Source organism: Betta splendens, chromosome 11 (assembly GCF_900634795.4).
Source record: "Betta splendens chromosome 11, fBetSpl5.4, whole genome shotgun sequence".
In the NCBI taxonomy this organism is placed as follows: domain Eukaryota; kingdom Metazoa; phylum Chordata; class Actinopteri; order Anabantiformes; family Osphronemidae; genus Betta; species Betta splendens.
Genome location: NC_040891.2, coordinates 16472768 through 16483084, shown reverse-complemented (window position 1 = coordinate 16483084; position 10317 = coordinate 16472768).

Sequence of the window (10317 nt, the reverse complement as noted above, 5' to 3'; positions counted from 1 at the left end):
CTCAGGCATATTTCTAATAATTGCAACAGGTGGCGGTCAGGTCTACGTGGGTCCGGAAATCTTTCAAAGTTAGCACGGATTGCACTGAGTCCCATTTCTGTGTCAATGTTAGTGTACAGGCTGGTTACGTCTATTGTAAAGAGCATGGCGTGGCAAGGGAGCTTTAAGCCTTTGATGACCTCCAAAAAGTGGTAAGTGTCCTTCAGATAACTAGGATGTCTACTGGAGAGGGGCCCAAGAAAGTGGTCTATGTATTGAGAGATGTGGTAAGTGCAGCTATTGCAATCTGAAACTATAGGTCTGCCCGGGGGCACTTGATGTGGGACTGGCCAGGTGTTCGGATCTTTATGGATTTTGGGCAACAGGTAAAATAGCCTGCCCCTGGGATCATTGGGGCCATATAGGTAATCCCTTTGTTTAGCCTTAATATAACCTGCCACATATAACTGCTGGACTATGGAGTGAATCCTAGTCTGTGTTTGTGTTTGCAGGCTTTCAGTAATGGATCTGTAGTGTTCCTGATTGCTAAGCTGTCTTCGTGCCTCAAGTGAGTACTGCTGCTTGTCCATGATCACTACTTTGGAGCCTTTGTCGGCCGGTTTAATAATGATGTGTGGATTAGTCTGCAGCTCCCTCACTGCCTGTCGCTCATCAACAGACAGGTTGGCAATGGCTCCATCTGCTGGTGTATGAGAGGACAAGCAACGTACATCTTTCTTGATCAGCTTCTGAACCCCTTTGCTGAGCTGTGTCCACTTAGGCTCCCAGCTAGATGCCTGAATGAATGGCAGTGCTTGTGGCTGTGGATTGTCAAAGTGATCCATCAGTTTAATGCGTCTATGGTAAGAATGTAGATCTCTCCTAAGTTCTGAGACATCTATGTGTGGTTGCTGCGGAATAAAAGTCAGGCCCCTCTACAGTAGACTCAGTTGGGCTGTTGTCGGTATAAAAAACCTGGAGAGGATAAGAACATTGGAGTGAGAGGACTCCATTTTCTCTGGTCTGTCACGTGTGTATGAGGTGGGCGGCCCAGATCCCCTGTCCTCCCTGCCCTGGCTAGGGTCACATCTTAATGTAAATTTAACTTTTGACACCACAGGTGTAGGATGTTGTGTGCTGTATCCGTGGTCCAGTGGATGTTGTCTGCTCGGGTTCTGAACCGGTCCTGTGGAAGTCTGGGCAATGAAGGCAAGTAATCTGTAATGTATCTGTTAATAACCGCCAGATTGTTTTCTGCACCTGTCTCAATGAAGATGAGTAATTAATGAGGGGGAAGAAGATGTTAGCATTTGGAAAAACAACAGTGGCTGCCCTATATAATGCCCTGATTTAGGGTTAGGATAGGGGCAAATAATTCTACAATTTCACCACGATGTGGATCTGTTTGCGCTGGCAACAGGGGTCTGCACTAACAGAGGCCTGAGGACTTGATCCCATCTATTTATGCTCTGTGGTTGGGCCTAATATTTTGTAATTTTATTTGTTTTAGATGTTTGTCCAGTGGTCATGAGAGGGAGAGAGAGGCAAGCATCTCAGCAGCATCTCCCTACCAGTCCGAGGGAGGAGTGTCTGGGTTTGAGGATCTCCACAATCAAAAGTGCCATCAGTGGGGAAAAAAAGTGCATTAGTAAATAGAGGTCATGCATATACAGGAACACATAATAAATAATTAAATAGAAACCTCACAACATCATTGCAGATATCTAAAATTTTATAAAAAGCACACCATGCATTAGTAAAAGGTAATTTCATATCAAGAGAAATTCATGTAGGATACCTGGATTATGTGTGCACTCGACCACAAACATTCTATCCATCATTCATACTTGCTGGCCCGCACACGCACACGCACACACAGTAACATATACACACACATACATATACACATATACACACACATCTCACAACTACATGCATACGTGTACACATAACCCAGGAGAATAAATATAGTAAAATAGTCAAAACTTGTTTAATAAGTGCCTGTGATGTATAGTGGAGATAATCATTTTGCTGTACTCCCTCATGGGTAAAGGACCTTCAACTACATAAAATTACGTACATCCCTTCCAGTGGCTGCTCTAATGTAGACAAATATGAATGAAAAAGAAGATGGTTGGGGTTAGGGAATGAGATGAGGGGGGTGGTTAGGATTAGGGGATGAGGGAGGGGGAAGGTAATAAAAAGTTTGGATATAATGAAGGACAGTGGTTAGGGTTAGGGGATGGGGGGGGCGTCCTCCCGTTTGGCTCACGGCCCGTGGTTCGGGTTCGGGGCTGCGGAGCGGGCCGGTCGTCGCGTTCCCCCCCTGCGGTGGGGCCCCGGCGTCGTCGGCTGGCCCCGGGGGAGGCGCGCCGCGCTGGTTGGACTTAGGCCTGGGTTGGGGGGGGAAAAAAGAGAAGAGAGGTGGTAGGATAAGGAGAAATATGAAAACTTTTAATAAATGCTATTACACATTCAACCCTGACGGAGTTTTAGTGTTTAATCTCTCCATCCATAGTTTCTCTTGTCTCCTGCGTTGACCCTCTGTCCAGGTCGTGCATGATTGGATCCCAGTGATGCTTAAGGATTGCAGGGGGTGAGTATTGAAGTGCTGCACCAGGGGGGTCGACGTTCTGGCTGTCTCAATACTTCGGATGTGCTGCTGAAGCCTCAAGAGTAAAGTCTGACCTGTTTCCCCCACGTACAGTTTCCCACAGGTATCACAAACGATGCAATAAACCAGGTTGGAGCTTCTAAGGCTGAAGTTATCTATAATTGGTGCTCCAGCGCCCCCGTGTGGATTAAATATGAACTTTTTTGGTTTAAACGCCCAGTGCTTATCCCTGTTATTGGCCTGCCTGTGTCTACAAAATCTGGTCTTAATTAGAAGATCTTTTAGACTATTATTCTTCCTAAAAGCAGAGATTATTTTAATGTCTTTAAATGGGTCCTGTTTTGACATTGCTGTATAAAAATTGTTTTTAAAGAAATTTTGTAACGGAAGGTATGGTTTTGAGTAGGTTGTAACTAGTGGGACGATCGCTCTGTAGTCCGTGCCCTGCTCATTTGCTCCCAGCTGATGTCGGTCGGTCCCGATGGAGGACGGAGATGTGGACTGAGGTGAGCGGAGAGGGTTAGGGTTAGGGTTAGGGTTAGGGTTAGGTTAGGGTTAAATCAATTTAAATAGTCCACAAAAGGTGGATTAGGGCGCACTGGCATACAGGGGTTGATATTGCAGTTTGTCTGATAAATTTCCTGTTTATTTATGTTAAGATGTTCCTGTTAGCTTGTTGTCCGGTGAGTAAACCTTTGTATTTTTTTCTCTCTTTCTTTTTATCTAGGATGGAGCAATGTGATGACGGCAGAGAGGGAGGAGAAGAAGGAGGAGGAGGAGGAGGAGGTGGTCCACCCCTGGATTGAGGCCTTCTGGCTCCGGCTGCCACCTAGGTCGGTAAGTGCTGAAGTATTATAAAGTGCCTGCAGTTCCTGTCTTGTGAATTAATATCAAAATTGTAATAATATTCATATTTGTATATCTTTTTTCCTTTTTCATGCAGAACAAATGACAATAAGAGGACAAGTGCCAACATCAGGTAAGTATAAAGTTCATGCAAGTGAAGAATAAATTAGAGTAGATTATTAAGGGGGGGAAAAAAAAGGGGGGTATTCCTCCCATACACCTAAGGTCCTATTGTGCTATTCATGCATGTATTTTCAAATATAAATAAATAAATAAATAAATAGCGTCATAATACATAGTCAAAGTTTTAGTATTATTATTCATGCATACAGAATCATTCTAGATCCCTATAATGATTGTTCTGTTGTGTGTGCACATCCACACACACACCCACACACATATAGATATATACACACACACAAACACACAGAATACAAACAATAAATATTATTCAATTAAATGCATAATGGCGTATTATACTGTAGATCATGCCAGCCAGAATGCATATAGAAGTTTTATTCTCATGATAATAAATTCAAAAAGTTCATAATATAATCAGGCAAAGAAATAAGTGCTGGTCTCATCTTAGCTGGTTGTAATAAACATAATCAGGAGAATATTTCTTTCTAGAAGATGTTTTATTATCAGCAACGGTATATTAGACATAGGTGGCACCCCAGCATCGTGACCCTCCATTAGTTGGGCCTCCTCTCACTCCAAAGGTCCCAGTCAGGACGAGTGAGGAACGGGACGTAAGTAGCTGATGAAATCAATCAACCAAGAGGTAAGGGAGTGAGATAGGGGAGTAGGTTAAATTGAAGAGCCAAGGGGTTGGGGTCAGGCAAGAGACCTGAGTCCTTAGGGTTAGGAGAAGAGGAGGGGGAGGGGGGTACAGTAACAGTAGAAATAAGAAAATTAGGATTAGGTAATAAATAAAAAGTAGGATGAGAGGAGAAAGTTCAAGCAGAAAAAAAAAAAAGAAACCTGGATGACGGTAGGGGAAGAAAAACTAAAATTTTATCAGGTTAGATTAGAGAAAGGGAGATAAGGATAGGAATAGTTACAATTGAAAATAACCGCCAGCCTCACAGATTTAAATCAAGCTAAATGATAGTAGCTACTACCTATAGTTGTTGTTGTTATTATGTTAGTAATCCTCCAATTCATTATTATGTTTATATAAATAGATAAATCAGAATTAATTATATTGTGTTTATAATTGGACAAGATATGCTGGTACATCATCATAGGAGTTCAGCTGTTTAGTCCCAGAGGGGTCCTGGTCAGTAATTTATTGATCCATAATGACTCATGTCTCCTCCTCTGTCCAGTTGTCCATGTAGCACAGGTTTGAATGCCTGAGATGGTGAGGCTGTGAAGGGAATGAATTTGGAAGTGTTGGACCAGGAGAGAATTCAGCTTTGCCACTTGAATGTTGTGGATGTGCTGTTTCAATCTGGTGAGAAGTGTTTTTCCTGTCTCACCCACATACATCTTTCCACAGGTCTGACAAACAATGCAGTAAACCAGATTGAAGCTATTCAAGTTGAATCTGCCATTGACTGCTACACCAGCACCGCTATGTCTGTTGAATAAAAACTTTACCTGCCTGAAGGCCCAATGTGTGTCGTCATCACTTGTACTTTTGTATCTGCAGAACTTTGCTTGAGTCAACAGGTCTCTCAGGTTTTTGTTTCTCCGAAAAGCTGAGATTATCTTGTGGTTGTGGAATAATCTGTGATCCGACATTGTAGTGTGAAAGTTTTCTTTCCAGATGCTCTGCAGATTAAGGTAAGGTTTAGAGTAAGTTGTGACCAGGGGGATGAGGTTCTCCATCTTCCTGTCTTGTCTCCCATCTCGAGGTCTGCCTTCTCGGCTGTGGGGAGGAGGAGGAGGCAGCAAAGGAGTCAGTCGGTGAGGAGAGGGGAGAGACGGAGAGGGGTTGTTGATAGATGCCAGTGTGTTTGTTTTGATGGCCCTGAGAAACCTCCTGGAGTAGCCGCGTGTTCTGAGGCTGCAGAACAGTGTGGAAATGGCCTGGTTCAGGTCTGTCTCTCTGGAAGATATTCTGTGAAAGCGGATGATCTGTGATTTGATTATGCCTTTGAACGTGTGTTTGGGATGATAACTGGCCTTATGAAGTAGTGCATGAGCATCTGTGGGTTTAAAGTAGACCCGGGACAGTAATCTTTTATTGTCTGTATCAATGGATTCAAAGAATATTGTAGTGTCTAAAAAGTTAATTTCATCGGATTGCAGGTCATATTTGCATTTAATGGAGGGATGATGGTTGTTTAAGGTTTCAAAAAAAGTTTGAAAGTTCTCCCGTCCATGGCTCCAGGCTCCAATGATGTCATCCAGAAATCGAAAATAAAAAGTGGGTTTCAATGGGCATTTCTGCAGTGCCTCCCGTTCCCACTCACTCATATAAATGTTTGCATAGGAAGGGGCATATCTGTGACCCATGGCTGTACCCTCCACCTGTAAGTATTGCTGGCCATCAAATTCAAAATCATTGTTTTTCAGACATAGTTTCAGAAGTGACATCAATTCCACATCTGGTCTGTTCGGGTCCGGATATTGATCAAACACTCGCTGTATCGCTCTCAAGCCCATCTCTGTGTTAATGTTTGTGTATAAACTATCAATGTCAATGGTGAAGAGTATGACATTGTGTGGCAAAATCATGGGCCGTATCCTATTTAAAAAGTGATAGGTGTCTTTCAAATAACTGGGATGTCTGCAGGCAAGGGGGCCCAAGAAAAAATCAATATACTTTGATATATTGTATGTGGCACTGTCGCAGTCCGAAACAATGGGTCTGCCGGGAGGGATGATGTGTGGAACTGTCCAGGTAAGTGGGTCCTTGTGAATTTTGGGGAGTAGGTAAAAAAGTCTATTGCGAGGTGGATCCGGTCCAAAGAGAAAGTCTCTCTGCTTGGCAGAAATAAAGTGGTTTGTATACAAACTTTGTATAATATGTCTAGCACGTGACTGAGTCTGACTTTGTATGCTGTTGGCAATAGGTTTGTAGTATTTTGTGTTGTTCAACTGTCTCCGTGCCTCCAGTGCATATTGTTGTGAATCCATGATGACAATTTTTGATCCTTTATCCGCTGGTTTTATGATGATATTGGGATTATGTTTCAGAGCTGAGATCGCTGCCCTGTCCTCCACCGTCATGGTCCGTTCTTTGAAAGAGCGGTGTGTAACGGTTTAGAATGGTGATGTCCCGGCGGATCAGCTCTGTGTGTGTTTGCTTATTGCGTCGCAAGGAGGCTCCCAGCTCGACGGTAGCGAACGGCGGCTGTGTCATATTCTCATCCTGGAAGTACTCGATCAGTTTGATTCTTCGATGGAAGTTATGGAGGTCCCGGCGCAGCGTTGTCCGATCTAGCGGGTTGGGAGTGGGATAAAAGTAAGTCCCTTCTCCAATAGACGAATTTGAAGTGTGTTCGGTTCAAAGAGTGTGGACAGGTTTAAAATGTTTGATGGAGAGCTCCAGGACAGGTCCGGTTTTATCCGTGGATTCGGGTGTGCATTTATTGTCAAATCTGAACGAGGGAGCACGATATCCGTGTGTTGGAAGTGAGTGCTGTGCGCGAGGGAGGGAGGCGTCGAGAGAGCATGAGGGCGGGGCTGAGCTCCGGAGAGAGTTTTTGTTATTTTTTCACTCACCGAGCTTCCACTGTCCCGTAGTGTTTCCTCCGTGTCCAGAATGGACCTCACGGCTATTTTAAATTTAGCTGTAGCTCTGCGCACCAGTGATGGAACATGTTTCTGGCGGTGTCCTTCGTCCAGTGTATGGCGTCCTGTGTGGTGGCAAATTCCTCGGCTGGCAGCGGACTAAGAAAGGTAAGTGGCTGGAGATGAAGTCGTTAATGATATTCAAGTTGTTTTTTTGCGCTTGTGAAAGAAGAGGTGAATAATTAATGAGAGGGAAGGCGATGTTAGCGTTGGAAAGACCGATTGAGCTCTCCTGTAGATCTGTCTCAACTGTTTTATGGAAGTTTTATGTGGGTCCTGATCTTTGTTATTTATGCCTACTGATATGACCACAATCTTGACGAGAGGATGCTCCGGTGTTTTCTCCAGGATGTTCTGAAAGTGGTAGAATGCGGCTCCCGGGTAGCTGTCAATTTGGATGTTGTGGTCATAGAAGGCTGGGATTCGAAATAGATTGGAGTCGCCTAGAAACCAGATTGGTTTACGGCCTTTGAAATGCCAATCAATTATTTTTCTGCCTTCCCTAACTTTATGTTGAGTTGGAAGGTGTATGGGTTTGTGTTTGAAACTTGAGGCTGATGCAGCCTCCGTTTGTCCCTCCCCCTCGTCGTGCGCACGGGCCGAGGCAGTGTTATCCACACATCCCTTGTGGGTGGTATTAGTGGGATCAGAACGGGTCGGTGTGCCATTTTGGGCCGTGTAATTAAACACGTCCGACCTCTTTTCGTCATGTGATTTCCCACCACCTCTTTTGTGTTTGCGTTTTGCTCGGGATGTGTGGAGTGTCGCTGGCTATCGTGCCTCGGTCCCGTGTCGCACTGTAAAGGAAAGGTGGAGGAAGAAGAAGAAGAGGTTAGTCTCAGCGGTGGGTTGTGAGGCGAGTGGTTCTATGCGCTGGCTGCAATCTACTGCCACATTGGATCGGCTGAGGTGAGTAGTCACGTGAGGCTGATTCTCTTGTGCCTGTCCACTGTTTGAGTTGTTCGTTGCATTTAAATTATCACCATCATGGTTTTCTTCTTCTGTTTCGCTCGTTGTCATGTCTTCATCCCCAGCAGGAATGCGTCGCTTTGCGTGTGGAGGGAGTGGAGTCGCTGTCCGCTGCTTGTTCGGTTCGGACTGGAGAGGATATTGGACGGCAGTAAGTGGCGGTGATTTGGGAATCTGTGCAGTCGGTGAGGTAAAATTACGTCCCTCTAGGGGATCTGCTTGGCAGGTGACCTGGCAGGCTGGGGGGGAGGGATGTTCTCCTCATTAGAAATCGCTCCTCCCGTTGTCGTTGCTGGTCTGCTGTGTCGGGGTCCGAAATCGCCCCCTGGCTCCGGTAAGGAGGGAAATTCCTCCTGATCCTCCAGGTTCAGGTCGAGCGCTGTTTTGAGCCTGGGTCTCTCTATGGGGGAGGGAGGTAGGGAGTCCAGAGCATGAAGTTGTTCGGGTCGGTCCTCTATTACAGCCCGGGCCGCCTGGATTGTGTCCTGCGTTAGTCTGTTCCCGTAGCGTCTATGCGCCCAGTTTGTGGAAATGCGGAAGGCAGTTTCTTCAAAAATTAATTGCTTATAATTAAGAATAATATTGGAATAATGATTTTGGAGGATTAATAAATTATTTTGCATCCATAGCAAGGTGTTTTCTTCTATGGAGGCTATGAATTGTTCTGTAGGAGAGGATGGTTTAATAAAGTTAGTAAGCTTCCTAACCTGCCTGTACATGCCTTTCGGCGGTGTCTGAGTGGAGATGGCCTTATCCATAATCTGCTTATGGTGTACCGCTTGTATGAGTTTAAAGTAACTTTTACAGAGTTGTTTCGTGGTTATATCTAAGCCTGGCTGAGCAGTCCGAGGAGGAGGAGGAGGGGGAGGTAGAGCGGCTGTGTGTTCATTGTCATTACTTTCCCTGTTTATTCTATTCTTTCTAGAGAGAGACAGTCTGTTATTCCTATATTTGTCCCTATTATGTGTTGGTGATGCTGTGGTCCCCGGTAAGCTGGAGCAGGCGATCTTGGATCTGTGAATTGAGGACATAGTTAGTCAGGGGCCTACCTTGGGGCTCACGCCTCCAGCCCTCGCCGTGAGGTGTCTCTGCTCTCTCCGTCCGCCCTTCGTTGAGGAGGTGTTGAATGGAGTCGCTGGCGTGTTCGCTGGAGTCGTCGATGATAGAAAAAACCGCCGTCTTGCTACTTCAGAGATGGGGCGACACTTCCATTAAAATTGTCCATTTCCGTCATTTTAATCCAACCCGTTCAGTAGATCCCTGACTAGTGTCCCATAGTTAAAAAACTAAATCTTTATTAGACAAATTCGTTAGATAAAATCTGTTAAAAGAATTTTGTAAAAAAAATAAAATTTATTAAATTGACCAAGGTCACTATTTCGATAAAAAAGGATTGAATTAATCCAATAAAGCTTTAGGTGAAACTCGATCACAAGGTATTCACCTGATTCAGCTTAAAAAATTCCCTAACGTTTCGCAGTAGACACTGCTTCTTCAGAGGGAGGTTTTTTTCTGCCGGGGAGCACAGCAGGTGTAAATGAAGATGTGGAAGGAGGGCGGGCCCCCCCGCCCCCTGATGTTTGGTTTAACTCAATTGGTTGAGCCCTGTCTGATAGGTAATGATGGTCGTGCTTGCAGCCAATCCTGTAAAAGAGATATCTGCACATGTGATAAGCTGCCCAATGATAGGTTGTGTTACCTGAAGTTTTTGGAGGGAAAGATGATCTGGGAGGATCCATGGGGAACATAATCAGGATGTGTGTAGGAAGGAGGAGGTGAGATAGAATAAAGAAAAAAAGATAGGACAGAAAGGAGGGGTTTGTGTAGGTGGAGAACAACCAATATCTGTCCATATAGAGGAAAAGAATGGATGTTTGTGTTGGAGTTGACACATGCTTCATCTGTAGCTTTCACAGGGTGACTCTAATTCAAGGAAGGAGAAAAGTTAAGGCTTAATCAGATGTGCAATTAACCCCTGGCATCTGGCTAGGTTAGGTTAGGGTTAAATCAATTTAAATAGTCCACAAAAGGTGGATTAGGGCGCACTGGCATACAGGGGTTGATATTGCAGTTTGTCTGATAAATTTCCTGTTTATTTATGTTAAGATGTTCCTGTTAGCTTGTTGTCCGGTGAGTAAACCTTTGTATTTTTTTCTCTCTTT